This window comes from Mauremys mutica, chromosome 5, assembly GCF_020497125.1.
Source record: "Mauremys mutica isolate MM-2020 ecotype Southern chromosome 5, ASM2049712v1, whole genome shotgun sequence".
In the NCBI taxonomy this organism is placed as follows: Eukaryota; Metazoa; Chordata; order Testudines; family Geoemydidae; genus Mauremys; species Mauremys mutica.
This window is the reverse complement of record NC_059076.1, coordinates 98,050,338-98,067,949: the sequence shown is the minus strand read 5'-3', so window position 1 is coordinate 98,067,949 and position 17,612 is coordinate 98,050,338. Positions and strand designations below refer to the sequence as shown.

General features: G+C 41.5%; 1 long non-coding RNA gene across 1 annotated transcript in view; it reads right to left on the bottom strand.

Moving 5' to 3' along the window:
- Positions 1–11,126: 11,126 nt before the first annotated feature.
- LOC123371732 overlaps positions 11,127–17,612 on the bottom strand; it is a 28,316-nt gene continuing 21,830 nt past the window's right edge. The window contains exon 3 of the long non-coding RNA XR_006579930.1: positions 11,127–11,235. This is a non-coding gene — a long non-coding RNA (uncharacterized LOC123371732). The remainder of the gene's footprint in view (positions 11,236–17,612) is intronic.

The following is a 17,612-nucleotide window of genomic DNA, read 5'->3' as shown; positions in this document are numbered from 1 at the left end:
ATGTATGAAATACAAGTAGTTCTCACTAAAGTAAAGCCGTGTTGTAGTGTTTCAGTACGACTTTCACTGCCTGCTTTGTTTCATGATTCTAGACGCCATATTTTGTCTTGACTAAAAGACAACCCATCTCCCTGAAAATGAAGAACTTTAAATGCCAATTAGCAACAAAAATGCATTTTGCTGTATGTAGCTGTAATGACTTGAAGTTTGAATGCATATGTAGAAAATTCTGCAGGTTGAAATGCTCCAGCAAATTGTCAGTGGGTATACTTTGAACCCAGAAACAAAGCTCCTACATGGTACATTGCTATTAATTCCTTTAAAAAAAACCAGGTGAGTGATTAAAAAAAAAAGGAAACAAAACATCATTAAAAACCAACATTTACCAAGTTTCAGAGGGGTAGCTGTGTTACTCTGTATCAGCAAAACCAACGAGGAGTTCAGTGGCACCTTAGAGACTAACAACTTTATTTGGGCATAAGTGTTTTTGGGCTAAAACCCACTTCATCAGATGCATGGAGTGAAAAATACAGTAAGCAGTATATAAATAGATAGCACATGAAAAGATGGGAGTTCCCTTACCAAGTTAGGGTGTATGTGTGAGTCAGTGCTAACGAGGCCAATTCGATTAAGGTGGAAGTGGCCTATTCTCAAAAGTTGACAAGAAGGGGTGACTATCAAGAGAGGGGAAATTACTTTTGTAGTGCTAACGAGGCCACCAGTAACAAAAAGGCTCTGATCTACTCAGGTGAATCTGTGCCAGCGCTTGGGTGACCATATTTCCCTAAAGTGAAAACAGAACACTGAGAGTGGCTATAAACCTTCTGCCCCAGTACTTCTCCCTCCTATTTTTCCCTATCCCCTCCTCACTGTACCTCTTCTTGGCCCACTCTGCTGCGATTTTCCTGATTCCCTGCCCCCTCCACATCTAGCTGCATTGAGAGAATATGAGCTGCCTGCCATCACTGCTGGCCTGTTGACATCACGAACATCACAACTTTTCTGGCAAAACTGGACATTTGTCCCACTTGCTCTTGCTCGAACATTCCTCAGGACCCCCATAGGGCAAGAACAAATGGGAAAAATGCTCGGTTTTGCCAAAAGAGTCATGAGGTCTGAGACAAAGCTTAAAAAGGGGACTGCTCCGGCCAAAATGGAACATAATGTCATGCTAGCTAGCACAGATACCCATTGATCATCAACAGGGCTTCAGTTGGCTACCAGGGTCTACCCAGATGGATCAGGATGCACTGGTACATGCCAACATGCATAATGGTTTTTTTAAGAGTTTTTCACCTTTGAAAATCTGGTCCTGGATATATGTTTTATAACAATGAGTTGAAAATAAACCAAACTTTTCTTGTCACTTGGTATTATTAACCAAACTTATGTTTATCATGTCATAACTATACACCAAATATAAATGGACTGCAAATGCTATTCTCAGGAGTAAACTGGTAACAAGTCTGAAGATATTTTATTTAACACCAGCAATGTTTGATTCTGTTTTGTTGTGCATTATTAATAATTTTCAGTAATCATTACATTTGCTGAAGTTTGGATTTTATATACACAACATCACAAAAGAACATGCCATGTTCATGAAAGCAAGTGCTCATGTTTTATACTAACAGCAGTAAAATAAGCTGATGGGAATACTTTACTGCTTATCATTCAGCACACATGCTCAGAAACATACATCTGTGTTGTAAGCAGCCATTGACTAATTGCAAATAACTTGCCTTTACATGCAATGATTTAAGGAGATTTTTTTAAAAAGCCATTTCTATTGACTACTGCAGAATGCCTCATCCACGAAGGACGACTGTTCTCTGATTTAATTACAGGAGAAAAATTTTAATGATGACACGAGTTATTTGGATCTTTCACGTGACTGGGGGAAAATAACCACCCTTCATGGTGAATGCGTTTTATGCATTTTGCTGTTATTAATTTGACTGATTTAATTTATTGGCCCAATATAATTTTCCATGTAACCCTCAAAAATTCATTTGGGAGCATATTATGGGATTTCCCCCCCATTCATTTGAGAGTGTAATCTATGAAAAAGATATTAGAAGTGAAATTAATAATGGTCTGCAATAAAAAACAAAACCCCAAAAGTAACAATTCCACTCTCTCCCTCCTCATAGAATCATAGAATATCAGGGTTGGAAGGGACCTCAGGAGATCATTTAGTCCAACCCCCTGCTCAAAGCAGGACAAATCCCCAGACAGTTTTTTTCCCCCCAGTTCCCTAAATGGCCCCCTCATGGACTGATGAAGGTAATAATAATAAGAATACACACCCCAGTTTCCTTATAATTCATCATGGCTGACACCATATTGACAGGGAGACCCCACATCTGGAATAGCCAGAGTCTCATGAATCAGGCTCAAATTGCATTCACAGCAACTGTTCCACTGCCCATATACTTTGACTTACTCTAGGCTTTACTAGTCACTTTAATTTATATCCTGTGTTCTGGCTTTTAGATGCAGACCTCCATTAGGTATCGTGTGGAGTTGCATCACTTCAGCAGGAGCACTGGGAGCATAATACTTCACATACTTCAGTCAGTGCATAGAGGGCAGAGCCATGGCTTTACCAACTTCCCTCTTCTGCTGCTCATCTTCACCTCCTCCACACATACTCGGAGGAGTCTACAAAATGCAGAAACTGTTTTTCACACCTCCCCTGTATGCTTAGAGCCCACCTGGATTATAGTTCTACACAGCCAAGCAGAAGGTAGAGCCTTATTCCTATACATGCCCCTGTTCAGCCGTGAGGACTGGAGCAGTGTAGCCCTTCTGTCTGTTCTCTAAACTGTATTATACTTATCAAGTTTTCTTCTTCTGTCTTCACGAATCAGACTCTCTAGTCCCTGGATTCCTTTAATTGAACATTGTCTTGTACAGTAAAGAGCCTCAAACTATACACACAGATCTGTTACTTTTTATATAAATTTGATAAGATATTCCCACCCCTACCCCAGCCAGAAAGGAATATCCTTACACAGACCCTTTACTTTTTCATAAGCACAGTAATTTGATTATGTCCGCTATTATCTAAGAACAATGAACATAGGCCATACTTACAGGACAGGGCACTGTATCCTGGGAAGCAGTGACCGAAAAATATTGGGGGTCATGGTTGCTAGTCAGCTGAACATTAGCTCCTCATGTGATGCTGTGGCCAAAAGAGCTAATTTGAACGTGGGATGTATAAACAGGGGAATCTGGAGCAGGAAATAGAGAGGTTGTTTTACCTCTGTATTTGGCACTCATGCAAATACTCCTGGAATACCATGTCCAGTTCTGCTGCCCAAAATTCAGGAAGGATGCTAATAAATTGGAGAGGGTTCAGAGAAGAACCATGAAAGTGATTAGAAAACATGCCTTACAGTGACTGGGCTCTTCCATTCTGTTAAGCTAAATAGATAAAGAGATTCAAGGGGTGACAATTATAGCTTATAAGTATCTAAAAGGGGAACAAATATTTAATAACGGGCTCTTCAATCCAGCAGAGAATCAATGGCTGGAAGTTAAAACTAGACAATGTCAGACTGGAAATAAGGTGCAATTTTTTTTCTAAAACAGCGAGAGTCATTAATCATTGGGACCATTTACCAAGAGTCATGGTGGATAATCCATCACTAATGGTTTAAAAATCAAGATTGGATGTTTATCTAAAGATCTGCTCTAGGAATTATTTTGGGGAAGTTCTGTGACCTATGTTATACAGAAGGTCAGAGCAGATGGTTACAATGCTCCCTTCTGGCCTTGGGATCTATGAATCCACAAATTAGTCTCTTCAATTACTGCTTTCTAACCAGTGATCTCCCATTTTGTTACTCTTTGCTATTTCCCTTCAAATGGCATTATCTGAATTCAAATCTCATTCCACTGATTTTTGTCCTGGTTTTTATATACTTGTGTAATTCCTCTGATTTCTGCTGTGGCTGCAATCCATCATGATTGTTAAACATATTTTCTGTGTACCAAACAAAATTTCATATAACAGCAAAGCCCTCAAACTATCAGAATTGTGAAAAAGGCCTTTGTTACAAGACAACTATGATTCACTTTTTTCTAGTGAAAATGAGGGAAATAAATGTGCTGACTGACTGAATTAAGTTGTTTAATTTCAATAATAAGATATTAATTATCCCAGGTGAACCTACTGGAGCCTTTCAGCTACTGGAAATGTCTATTTCAACCCAAGGCCAATAATCACATCAAACTTGCATTGAAAGTAATAACAACCACAAAAGTGGCATTTGAAGAGTGCTGACATGTAACTTCAGCCACAGAAATCAGGCCAACCTAGGCTGATACTTTGGTTAGTGGTTTAATGGAGCCAGAAGAGTGGACTAGTACTATTCACTGACTGCCCAGCCCTCTGTAGCATGCCTCCAGACCCAACCCTCCTCACCACAGCCACTGGGTTAGGGCTGCCTCCATCTGTGTGCGCCTGGGGTTAAAGAGCAGCGTGGGGGAGGGGTTAGAGACACAGGTCTCTGCCATTCCAGGGCTACATCATTAACTTTGGCCCTGAAATTGCTGTTTGAACAAACAACCAAACCCCCCTTCACAAACAGCAAACTAACATTTCTAGCATTGATGTGAATTTCCTCACTTTTGTTGGGAAGGGGTCATTCCTAGTTTCCAGATTACATCCTGTTTTGAACAAATTTCCATCTAATGCAAGGAAATTCATAGTTAACAACACCAAAAATCATGTCCCTTATGCCCTTTTTCTTATAGAATATTTAAGGCCTGAGTTTTGTATCTAGAGAGGAAAGAGAATGGAAGGGTCTGGTGAAAAGCAGGAAAGTGGAATTGACCTAGGTATATTGTTATTGTCCATCTGCCAAGCAATAGGAGATTTCAGAGCCTTGCAGGTTGGTTTCCTGGTTACCAAATTTGGGTTATTTTAGATCAAGTGCGGGAGCAAGTTCCAGAGTCTCAGTGTAAGCAGCACAGAGTATCTGTGAAAAAGTATATATACAGTATGGTCAGGCACAGAACTCACAAATTCAGATATCCTTCCTCAGTCTGAGTAGTACAACACTTGTCAAGAAGTTCCTTTGAAATGAATGTGGTTATTCAAGTTGAGTAGTGCCTTATTTCATGAATCTGGGAGGCACACTCTGGCTTTGAATATTTTCCCCATACAAGAGTGGAGCCATATCTGCCAACATTCCATGCAAGGAGATCTGAATTAAGTCAATGGCTGTTTCACATTAACAAAAAGTTAAAATGATGGTATGATCTCATCCACAGTGACAGATAAACACCCACTCTCCCTTTGCAAAGAAATTCGCTTAGAAACTTGACCAAGTATTTCATGCTTCTTTATTTTCCCTTTCTAAATCCCTACATAACATTGCACAGTAAAACCAGTCTAAATCATGTTATTCCTAACTCGCTTATAGCCATTGAATAAACCAAGTGAATACTTCTGTTTTATAGGATATATGAATGTAGTCCTGTAAGTTTATTATTTTGTGTTGAGAGCAGAGATCCCATCCACGACAGAGCAGAACAATGCTTTGTCAACTTCTGTAGGCTTTTCAGTTCAGAAAATAGTATAAAGAAGGCATCCAATTCTATCACTGAGGTGAAAGGAAAAACTTCCATTGGCCTCAAAGGGAGCAGGATTGGGGTGCAGTATGGCAGCACACGTATCCCTTGCTTTTATAGTCTCTGCTCCTGCAAGCGAACTTTTACTTACATGAATAAATGCTGTACGACTGGGACTTCTGAGTCCCTTACCACAGTGTATGTAAAGAAGGGACCATGTCATTGTACTTTTAATGTAGTCTTTAGGCTGGATCTGATCTCTTTCTTTGAGAAATGAATTGACACTGCACACAGAGCAGTTTCTGATGATTAAAACCAAGTAGTGGACAGTTTGAACAGTTTGATGACTCCAAAGTTATTTGATCTGGAGGTAGTTAGTTGCAGTTCTATTTTTGCTGCCCTAGGAAAGGTCATAGAACCCTGACAAATGTTGCTGGAAAATGGCAAATTGCCATACCTGTATATGTGGAAATAAGTGACACACAATGGGAACATGTACTGTAGATGGAAATAAACAAATTAAAATCATTTAAATAAGTGGGAAAGGGCTTTTGGAACTGTCAGAAAAACTGCAGCTAACATTCCTACGTGAATGACCCAGGGCAGCAAACTTGTTATTTAATCAAGGAGAGAGCATACCATCTTTGAGAAACAGAAAGCAGCCAGGAAGAAGTCACATTGCGTCCCTCTAGAGTTACTAAATGATATATATGCTTAGATGATGTAAGTAGGATGAATATTGTTGTCAACAGAAACTATGCTGAACAGAGATGATCAGGCAGTGGAATCATTGCTGTTTCTTTCAAGACAGCAGTTTCTTCTGGATTTGTACATATTTCATTTCCTGCCAAAAATCTCATGAACCATTGTTAACCAAGTGTCTAATACTGCCACTAATGCACATCACTTAACTCTGTGGAGAAATCCCATCAATGCCAATAAAACATGGCCGGCTCCAGCTTTTTTGCTGCCCCAATAGAGAAGAAAAAAAAGAAAAAAGCTGCGATTGGCGGCATTTCAGCGGCTGCTCTACTGCACCGCTTCATTCTTCAGCGGCAATTCAGCGGCCAGTCCTTCCCTCTGAGAGGGACTGAGGGACCCGGACGTGCCGCCAAAGACCCAGACGTGATGCCCCCTTCCATGGGCCGCCCCAAGCACCTGCTTGCTGTGCTGGTGCCTGGAGCCGGCCCTGCAATGAAACTACTCACATGAATAAAGTTAGACACATATATGTTAACAGGATTGGCCCTAATTAGTAATTGATAGCTGACCTGGAAGAAAGCACTTTCTATTTACATTTTTAACACCTAATGCCACATTACATCATAGTATCTGCACTTACAGTTGGCAATGGCCTATTATGTTACACAGTATATGAGCTTGAAATGTGACATATGGGAATGGTGCAAGATGAAAAAATGATAAGTAATATGTAATATGACACCCTGGAACTTCATGCTCAAACTCATGCTCTGTTTGGGAAATGGATGAAGTATTGACTGGCCGGGAGTAGAAGCTAGAGCACTGGGACCATTCACAAGCTATCAGGAAGGTTTCTTGGCAGTGTTGGCACACATCTAGTATAGAGAAGCATTTCAGACTGTACCAGACTGGGCTGGCTCAGTGTCTCTAGAGACAATATGGTATCAATCAGTCTATGTGGTTAATTAATCCTTCTGTTGCTATATCCTTGTGAGAGAAAAAAATAGAAGTCTACTCCTTCCCATCCATTCCTCAGGGATAATGGTAGATAGCCAAGCTCTCATTAGCAAGGCAGTAGAAGAGATCATTCCCTCTGTGATGTCCTGGGGATTGCCCTTCAACATCCCTGGAAAGGACTTTGGAGCAGCTGAAGAAAAGAATTGCCTCCAAATTTTACTCTGAGCTTGGTGTGCTGAGATATGATTTTATAAGTGCAATCAGTGCTTTCTGCCTAGTGAGACAGTGTAGACATGGTTAATAAGGTTATATGCAAATCATGAGTTATGTGTCTCTCCGCTGAGCGTCAGAGCTTTGTTTTAAAAAGAGTTCTTTAGTAAGCAGAAACTCAACACTTCTCTTGGGCAGAAGCAAGATCCCCATTTCCTTACCCACATATGATATATGACAAATATAAAATCCCTCTCGGATCCTGCCATTTAATCATCGTCAATCCAAGTGGGCCTGGCAAAGGGGTTTGGATAATGATTAGAGTTTTCTCCAGAATCTAGTCCCTGAAGCCCCAACTTCTCTCCTGCTTGTTTAAGCAAGAGCTAAGTGTTGCCTCCTGAACATGTCTGTGCTCAGCTTCTGCTCATCTGCAGTGTGGCAATTCTAATTTTCTCCCTCCCCACCACCTCTAAGGGAGGGAATGAAGAGTCCTCTGCTGAGAGCTTCTCTTTTCCCTTCCTTATTGTTTTAAGGGGAAGATGGAAACAATTTCCTCTTTGGTGATCAACTCAATGTCCTTCAGGGTAAAGAGTAGAGACTCGACCACAAAACAGAGCCTCAGTGCAAGGAAAAAGGATGTCACATTCTTTTTAGAGGAAAAGATGTGAAGATTCCCTCTGGTACAGAGATAAGAAGATAATCCCATTAGATACTCAGCAGGTAGCAACTGGACTTAGGTATATTCCGCTAAACTTAATACACCAGTGGTCACTATTTGTCACCATTTACTGCAAACACAGTAATATCGGTGTGACTACATTTATTTCCTATTCAATCTCAGACACTACCATGTAATAAATGTGGGCCTTCCCTGCACCAACCCCCCAGGGTTGGTCATCACTGTCACTTCAAATTGAAGTTTATTACATTTTGTCTGTGAAATACTTCTCACCTTCCAAACCTCTGGGCAACTACAAACAGACACCATTTAAAACAAAAACACTAAACCGAAAATTGTTTACTTCTTTGCTTCAGATGGGAATTTTCCTTCCCAAATTCTCTCCCACTGGTGCACAACAGACAATATTTAACCCTGGAAGGGTGGCATGCCTAAGGTCCAATATCTCATGACCCAACAGGGCTGGAAACAATTGGAATAAGGCAGCATAGCACCAATGATGTCAATACCATTTATAAAATTAGAAATGGATTGTCTGCAAGAGCCAGGCTCCCACACTGGGTATGGAACCTTCCTCGCCCCCACCTCTCTAGTGAATGTTTCACTCTATGGGAAAAGCAGACAATGTCCATGCAGCATACCATGAGCTGGAGAAGATACAGTGCTAGGGAGAATGTTCAACCTGCAGGCCACTCATTCCTGTTCCTAGCCAGCCATCTTCCAACTTGCACAGCCTTACATCTGCAGAGCATCTGTGTGTCTCCTGGAGAATGGGATAATATCAGGAAGGAGATACTCTCCACCTTCCACCCAATCCAGATACGCCACATTTGAATCCCTTCTATTTGCTGGAGAAGAACTACATCTTTTGCTACATCATTTTCATTGAGAAAAAAATTATTCCTCATCTCTTAATTTTGCCGAGGTAAAGTTTGCCCATTTAAGTCTACCCCAGAAGGATCTGCCAGGCAGCCAGGACCACAGATTGAGAAACACCGTTCCAACCAAACAGAGAAAATCCAGATGTAAAAACTATTGATTACTGGTAATTTACACAAAGCAGAAGTATAAGGCCTGATTCACCATTTCTCTGCTCTAGTTTTACACTGGAGTTCTATGGGGTGGGACATAGTGGGTTGTGGGCAGATGGGAGTGGGGATTTGGGGTAGACATTCTTTGTATCTTGTTTGCATCATCTTATTTACCTCCTTTGTTGACAGAGTGGAATATCCAGGGAGGAGGGGGGAAAGGCGGGAGGGAGACAGCAGCTCTGAATTCACAACCAATGAAGAAGCCTGTCTCTTGGAAGGAATCTAACCTTTCTATTGATATAAAGCTCCTATTTCTACTTCTGATGAGTCATGAGATAGCAGAGTCTTAGAATTTGCAGTACTTGATGCAACTGGAGGAACCATAGTATATTTTCTTATTGAGTATGACAGCAAGGGATCGATGACAGTAGATTAACTCTAGCACTCTTCTTTGCCATGCAGCCTTTGAGGATACGTCTACACCACAACTGGACACATACGGCTGGCCTGTGCAAGTCGACTTGGGCTCAAGGGGCTCAGGTTGCTGTTTAACTGCAGTGTAGACTTCTGGGTTTGCGCTGCAGCCTGAGGTCTGGGCCCCTCCTACTTCACAGAGTCCTAGAGCCCAGGCTGCAGCCTGAGTCCAGACATCTACACTGTAATTAAACAGCCCTGCAGCCTTAGTCACAGGCACAAGCCTGCTGTAGGGTTTTACTTGTAATGTAGACATACCCTAAGGCAGGGTTTCTCAAACAGGGGTCGCCACTTCTGTAAGGAAAGCCCCTGGTGGACCGGGCCGGTGTGTTTACCTTCCCTGTCCACAGGTCCGGCCGATCACGGCTCCCACTGGCTGCAGATCGCTGTTCCGGGCCAATGGGAGCTGCTGGAAGCGGCACAGGCTGAGGGACATACTGGCCGCCACTTCCAGCAACTCCTATCGGCCCGGAGCAGCAATCCATGGCCAGTGGGAGCCGCGCTTAGCCGGACCTGCGGATGGAGCAGGTAAACACACCGGCCCGGCCCGGCAGGAGCTTTCCCTACAGAAGTGGCGACCTCTGTTTGAGAAACCCTGCCGTAAGGCTTCTCATCTGTATTTACTCTGGCTAGAGCTTCCCTCACTTAACTTCCTTACAACTTTTATTATGTTCCATTTAGGGACCTAACAAGAAATTGTAACCTACATTAAAATATATATATATTTTTTAAAATTTCAAGACATGCAGAAAATTGTGAAAGAAAATAAGACGTTATGGTAATCTCCCCAAGTTTCACTAGAAATTGTTCATGGTAGTGTTCTAATAGGAAAATGGCTTTACAAATAGGATTTACAAGTAAGATTTATGTCTATAATTCAGCTATCCAAATTGCATAGAACTATGACAAAGTGTATTTATCTGGATTAGCTCAAATTAATAGTTGATTAAAAAATGACACCTTCATTGTAACAATACAATTTGTATTAATATAAAGTAGCAACTTGTTCAAAGTTTAAGTAATTGGGATAATTTTGTAGATGTAGATGGATATTGAGCCTGAGAGGTACAGTTTATAGATACAAATATCCTTTGTATCGGTATGTTACCAGACTTCTGTCTGTTGTGGCTTCATTAATTCCAGTGAGCTACGACTGAGATCTTTAAAGATCTCCCAGGTGTCATTCCTTTCCGGAATTTATCACAAACAAAGACATAAGCCAGAAGGGAGATTTACAATATTATTCTTTTCAGATGATGGCAGTATAATATTAACTCCAGAAAGGGAAAGGATAATGCCATCTGTGAAATACTTTAGTTAAACAACCCATAAAAATGAGTTAGCAGTTTCATTTCAGAAATCTGCAGCAATAATTAATGCACCATAATCACCAAGTGAGAGAGAAAGTTACCAACACATACAGAATCTCTTTTGTTCTCTTGTCTGATAAATGCAGGAAGTGCTGACCTGTTTGCAGTTTCTTGCTGCTCAGATTCTTGAGGAATAACAAGTCTCTTGCTTTTTTCAACATTGTTTTAACTTTCCTTGCCAGCCAATTGGCTTTTCTGCTTGTCTTCCTGAAGGGTATAACCGGATCTGTTGGGGACAGGAAGAGGAGTTGAGAGAGGGGGAGGAGTAGAAGGGGAGAGACCCAGGGAGTTAAAGAACAGAAGAAGTATCTAGTTGGGTTTGGAGAACAGAAAACAAAGCCAGAGAGGTTTGGATGAACCTTTCGGTGTTTCTGTAAGCTGAACTGAATCTTTGAATATCCAATAAAATCATCAGTGCTGGAAGTTTTTTTAGCTCAATAAAATGCATTAAAAATTACTGTAAGAGTTCTCCCACAAGGGATTTTTCATTGTCTTGTCTGGAGTTTGTCAGTACTTGTGAGTGAAATCTTGATCCTCTCAAAGTTATAGGAAACATCCTGTATAATCTACAGGTGCCAGAACTTCACCTTGTGTGACTGTATGTATTAGTTAAGGATATTGAGTTTGTAATGGACATCGTCTTCTAAATTTAGATGGTGTTTTTAGGGATAGAAGCCACCTAAAGGACTTTGGGAAACCAGTTCAATCATAACAAGGACAAAAGAAATATTCAGGACCGTACTGGAGTTGTCAGGGGCTTTAGCTCCCTCCCTGAACTTTGATGCTGTCACTAAGTATCAGAAGCCTATTGTACTTTAGTGTTATATTGGAAATTATGTTCCCTGGTAGCACCATTAGCATGATTCCAAAGCAGGACATTCCTGCCTCCTGAATTCTGAGATGAATTGCCAGTATGTGCCACAGGGAGGAAACATTGTCATTAGTGGCAGGACATCTGCACCAACAGGTCACATTTCATTCTGAAGTTTAAACTAATCCATTGCAGCTGTCAGTATAATAGATCTGAAATGAGACACACCTGATATGCTTGGAGAGCCAAGATGCTGCAGTGTCTTCCTAACTGCACTAGCTCGGTTTGACAAATCAATGAGGTGCCATGCACCTGTTGGGAAATGAGGGGCTTTATGTACTCAGATCCCAATGGAGGAACTAAGCACACCAAAAAGAGGTGAGATTGCTGGGTGTGTTGGTTTATTTATTTGCTTTTATAGCACTGCATTGAACACTTGATAAATAGGTGTGTGTGTGTGTGTGTGTGTCATGGCCAACATGGAAAACAAGGGAGCCCTCCTTAGTGACAATTGTGTATGAGTGACTGTTACTTTCAGTCAGGAATTCCTTCGTTCTTGCAGTAGATGAAATTCCATTTGATGTGTTCCATATATTATCACTGCACTGAATTTTCACTTCAAGATGACTTTCATTTCCAGGAGTACAAGTTATTTTGTTCTTAGTGTTGGTAATGAACTACATGTTCTTGTTTGTTAGTCTCTAAGGTGCCACAAGTACTGCTGTTCTTTTTACATGTTCTTTGGAGCCTGTAGAAATTAGAGGAAATATCAAGCAGAGTGATATATTAGAAAATGGGGATGTCATAACAGTGATGAAAACAGGAAAATACGTGCCTTAGGCAAAATGGAGAACAATGCTCTCCCTAATGACTTCATGCATGAGTGACTGAATGAGTGGTATTTTTCCTAATCAAAAATAATTCAGTCATATAGTAGATAATATATAGTAAATACCAGATGGAATTCTAGCAATGAACTTTTATATTGAAAGTGTTTTAATGTTCTTGATTTAGTCCAGAGTCTCCCAAGTTACCAGCTAGTGCTCAGAGTGGTGGAAGAGTATCTTAGCAGTTATGTTGTTCTTATGTCAAGCTAGACCTGTACAGTCACATTAAGACAATTGGTGAAAGAGTGAATGAGAGTCAACCCAGAATCCCTGGTTGTCATATTGCTACCTTTACCTACAAAGAAGCCACATGGGATCATGTGAAATGATCCAGACATTGGCTAAACATTCCAGCTGCTTTTGGGTATTCTCAGCAGAGCACGCAGTAAGAAAATACTGTATCCGATTTGGAGCAGTTGGCTTCTATACTGTGCAGTGCAGCTGCGGCTGCTGATTCTGCTTTGTCGTTACAGCAGAAGTGTGGATGTCTGGCCCACAGCTGTGTTACAAATAAGTGCACCCCCTTCTTTCAGGCTCAGAAACTAGTCCACTATGTTCCTGTATTATAGAAAGCTATCTTGCTATTTGCTTGACTGCCCACACCTCAGTAGTAAAATCCCCACTTCTCCCCCTCATGCCTTACCTTGATCAATAATGTGTAAGTATGAGTGTAACAGGGTGGCTGCCTCCCACACCAATCAAGGCTATTTAAGAACTCACAGGTCAAGGGGTGGTTCAAGGGGTCCCCTTACAAGGGGTCCCCTTATTTTGTCCTCTGGTATATACTGGCCCGTTAGGCTTCAATCCCAGTGTCTCTCTCCCGATTAAACAAAAATAACATCAAACACTCATCCAGTCTTTATCCCAGCTCACCTTTACAGTCTCTGTCTGCTCCACTCCAACAACTCCAGTTTCCTGCACTTTTTATACAGTGAGCACCTGATTCAACCCAGGTGGGGCTCATCCTGTAATCAGGGCTGGCTTAGTCCCAGGCTCTCCAGCCCACAGGGCAAGCCGCACCGTTACAAGAAGGCATAGCAATGTTAGGGAGCCCATTTCTATTGGATGGTGGGTGGGGGAGAGTATAGATATAATAGGCTCTGAAAGCCAATATTCTTCAAAATAGGTATGGCTAAAGATCAAGGGCAAACCTATCCAAGACTTTCCAGTTTGGGACAATGAGATTGCATTATTTCAGGAATATTTAGGTTTCCTTCAGAAAAGGGTTTATATTGTTAGCAAGGAATGCACCAGAGGGTGCAAAGAGGCTACTCAAACCTTTCTCATGCTAGATAGAGAGCTGTCTGGTGAGGGCAGGGCCAGCTCCAGCGTTTTTGCCACCCTAAGCAGCGGGGAAAAAAAAAAAGCTGCGATCTGCGGCAGCTCTACTGCCGCCGCTTCATTCTTCGGCGGCAATTCTGCGGCAGGTCCTTCCCTCAGAGAGGAACTGAGGGACTCACCGCCAAAGAGCCGGATGTGCCGCCCCTTTCCATTGGCCACCCCAAGCACCTGCTTGCTGCGCTGGTGCCTGGAACCGGCCCTGGTTGAGGGGTAGTAATTGTTAAAAAGGTCTTAATTGAATCTACTGTTTGGAGGAAAGGTGCCAGTGCCCAGATTGATAGGACTTCTGTCTCCAAGCTTTTTCACAAAATGGTTACAAGATGAGCAGAGCCAGTGCAAGCTACTCCACACTGCTTCACCCATGTGTCCAACCATTCTCTAGGGGGACCATCTGTAAGAGTGAGGTGTTGGTTTGTTCTCCATAGCTATTCAATCTTTGATCTCACTGGTGAAACTGCCAACAGGATTGCCTATTGGCAATCAGTTGAAGTGACGGGGAGACAGAGGGGCTGGGCTGTGCTGTGCTGAAAAAGAGCCAACTTATTTCACATAGGCTAGTGAAAGTGTCTTCTTTACAAGGTGCTTACTATGGATGCAAGAACCAGGTTTGGAAAGATATGAGTTAACACAAATCCTTTTTGGAATGTATTCTGGTGAACTTTAAAAAAAAAATCACATGCTGCTGTACATCCTAAATAGATGAGCTATAAAATCAGTATGTTAATATTACATACATATATGTGCCAAATAATTTTGAGACATCAATTTCTCTCTCTAGATGTATAGGTGTGTGTGTGTCGGGGTGTTTGTGTGCATGCACCCCTTAAGTTGAGTAGCCATATAATTTTGTAATTGAAACATTTCCTTCCTCATCGTTGCTCTTTCATGTTACTATCTGAATTGTTTGTCAGATCCATTATTTAGATTGTAAGTTCTTTAGGACACAAACCTGTTGTATGTTTTCTGTGCAGAACCTTGCACACTTGTGACTATTTAAAGAATAATTATAACATTTCTTCTTATAAACAACTTCATGGTAATTTGAAGTTCTCCCAGGACTTGTCAGAGTAAGCAAGATTGGTCAGACCTGATTAAAAGATGGTAGGACATTTTTATCCTCCATACCTGGACTCTATCCGTGTGGAAGCATCACTCCAGTCAGAAACTGAGCAGTTGTACCTGTGAAGAAGATTGAAACTTTCTTCTGTATGAGCAGTTTCTTTTTGTTTCAGGATGGTCATTGACTGCTTTTGCCATGCTGTCCATGACCAGAAACAAAGTTTAATGGGATTTTTTTGGGTTCTATCTTTGAGGAGATTCTGTCTTTGAGGAGAATTAAACCTCCTTTGTTGCTCTGACAGATGCAGCAGAAACAGTTTGAAGTATTTTCTACTACAACTCATTTGACTTCAAATGTGTTTTTCTGCCACTGCCCCCCCTCATGCATTTAACCTATTGAGGATCACCTGTGTACAAAGAGGCTTGTATGAGGCATGATGTAGGAGAAGATGATATTTGGGAACCATTTTATCAATGGCTGAGGATGACAAAAGATTATAACATTGTACAGGTTCTTGACAGCATTATCTTTAGAGGACATCTGAAACTGACTTGGGTCTATCAGTTTCCTTCAGCAAGGCAGATGAGTGAGAAGGTTTTTGCTCAGAAAAGAGGTCTGACTTCAAAAGTGATGAGGAGACAATCAGACTTGATCAAATTATAATAAATCTCCTCCTCCTTCCAAACAACAAGAACCAAAATGTAGCCATCCTCATGCACTGAGCTTGTAACCACCTGCAACAGGCTCAAGGTCATGAGATCATGAGTTAACACAGAAGAGCAGATGGCCCACTGGTCTCATCCTATATGGCATTTTCTTTGTTCCTACAAGAGATAGTTGATATCAGTGCTGGGATAGAAAACTTTCAATGACTTCAAGTAGGAAGAGAGTGAAGTGGAGTGTACCCAAACAACCAACTCTAGGTATACAGAGAAAGCAAAATAAATAAATAAAATAAAAAAGCCCAAGTTTTCCCTTGAAATTGTGTGAGATGATTTGGTGAACTGAAAACAAAAGGAATAAGCAAAACAAAACACAAGTAGATCCAATCAAAAAGCTGAGAGAATAAAATTTTTTAGTGTTTAATATATTTCTTCATCAATAGCTACTCTGCTATTTCAGTTTTCTTTTGGCAATGAAGGTGTTATTCTTTGTTGAATAAATGATTTAACTGCAAACAGTCAACCGAGAAAGTTTAGAGTAATTAGATGTGGGTTAGATGCAGAAAAAAGGTACTTCAATCCTTTTCCCCCCCTAGATTGAGTCATCTTTTGCTTTCCCTCTCATTCCTCCTCCATTCCCTAGACCCAGCACTGACTAGGCACAGCATTTCAAAGTGTTAAATAAAGAATTGTGTAATGCAAACTGTGCTACCATAATTCCCACTGAAACAATATCAAGTAAAGAAAAGCTGTCGAGTATAAAATCTGCTGATCCTTAGGGATGGCTTGGAGGACAGTTTGCCTTTAATAGCTTCATTCTGTGCCAGACTATATTTCACTTACATTTCTGTCAACAACCTCATCATCGTGCGAGTATGACTTTCATGAAAATGACCGTCCTATAAAACTTTCTTTACTATGTGAATTTGATTGATACAGAGTAGCAGAAAGACAATAGAGCCATGATCAGGGGTGGCTCTAGGAATTTGGCCACCCCAAGCACAGCGGCACGCCGCAGGGGGCGCGCTGCCGGTTGCTGGTCCCGCGGCTCCGGGGAACCTCTTGCAGACGTGCCTGTGGAGGGTCCGCTGGTCCCACGGCTCTGGTGGACCTCCCGCAGGCATGACTGTGGAAGGTCCGCTGGAGCCGTCTGCCGCCCTGCCGGCAAAATGCCGCCCCATGCGCGCGCTTGGCGCGCTGGGGTCTGGAGCCGGCCCTGCATGATACTACATTTCTTGGCCCTCTATTTCCAATAAATATTTCTGCTAAAAACACAAGATGACAGTCAGTACATTTCTGTGTAGTTTTTACAAGCATGTTAAGAGGCAGCAAGCCAAAGGCCAGTTGACTTTACCTACCAGAAATCTACAATACCCCCCTAGAAATGCACTGCCTGTACTGAAGTGAAATACATTATACAAATTAAAGGCCCGTCTATCCTTCTGAATCTTACTTATATGAGTAGTCCCATTAAAACCATTGGATTAGGAAGTAAGGACTATTTAAGTAGGTAAACGTGCACTTAGAACCAGATATTTGCTGGCGCTTAATGGCAGACGTATGACATCAGTAATAGTCAGACAGGATGGACTAGTTTTTGTGGTTGCTCACTTGATATGTTTGTTCTGTGAATTATGCTGTAAAACACAACGGTACATTGAAGCATTATTGAGACGGGCTTTGGTCTCAATTCTGCTCCCACTGAAGTCAATGGGAATATTTTAGTGGGAGTGAAATTGAGCCCAAATAGTATTGCAGGAGAACTAAAGCTTAATTTTAATTTCTAGACCCAGATGTGGGAGGTCTCTGCTGTACTGTTTCCTTGTCAGCAGGTGACCACAC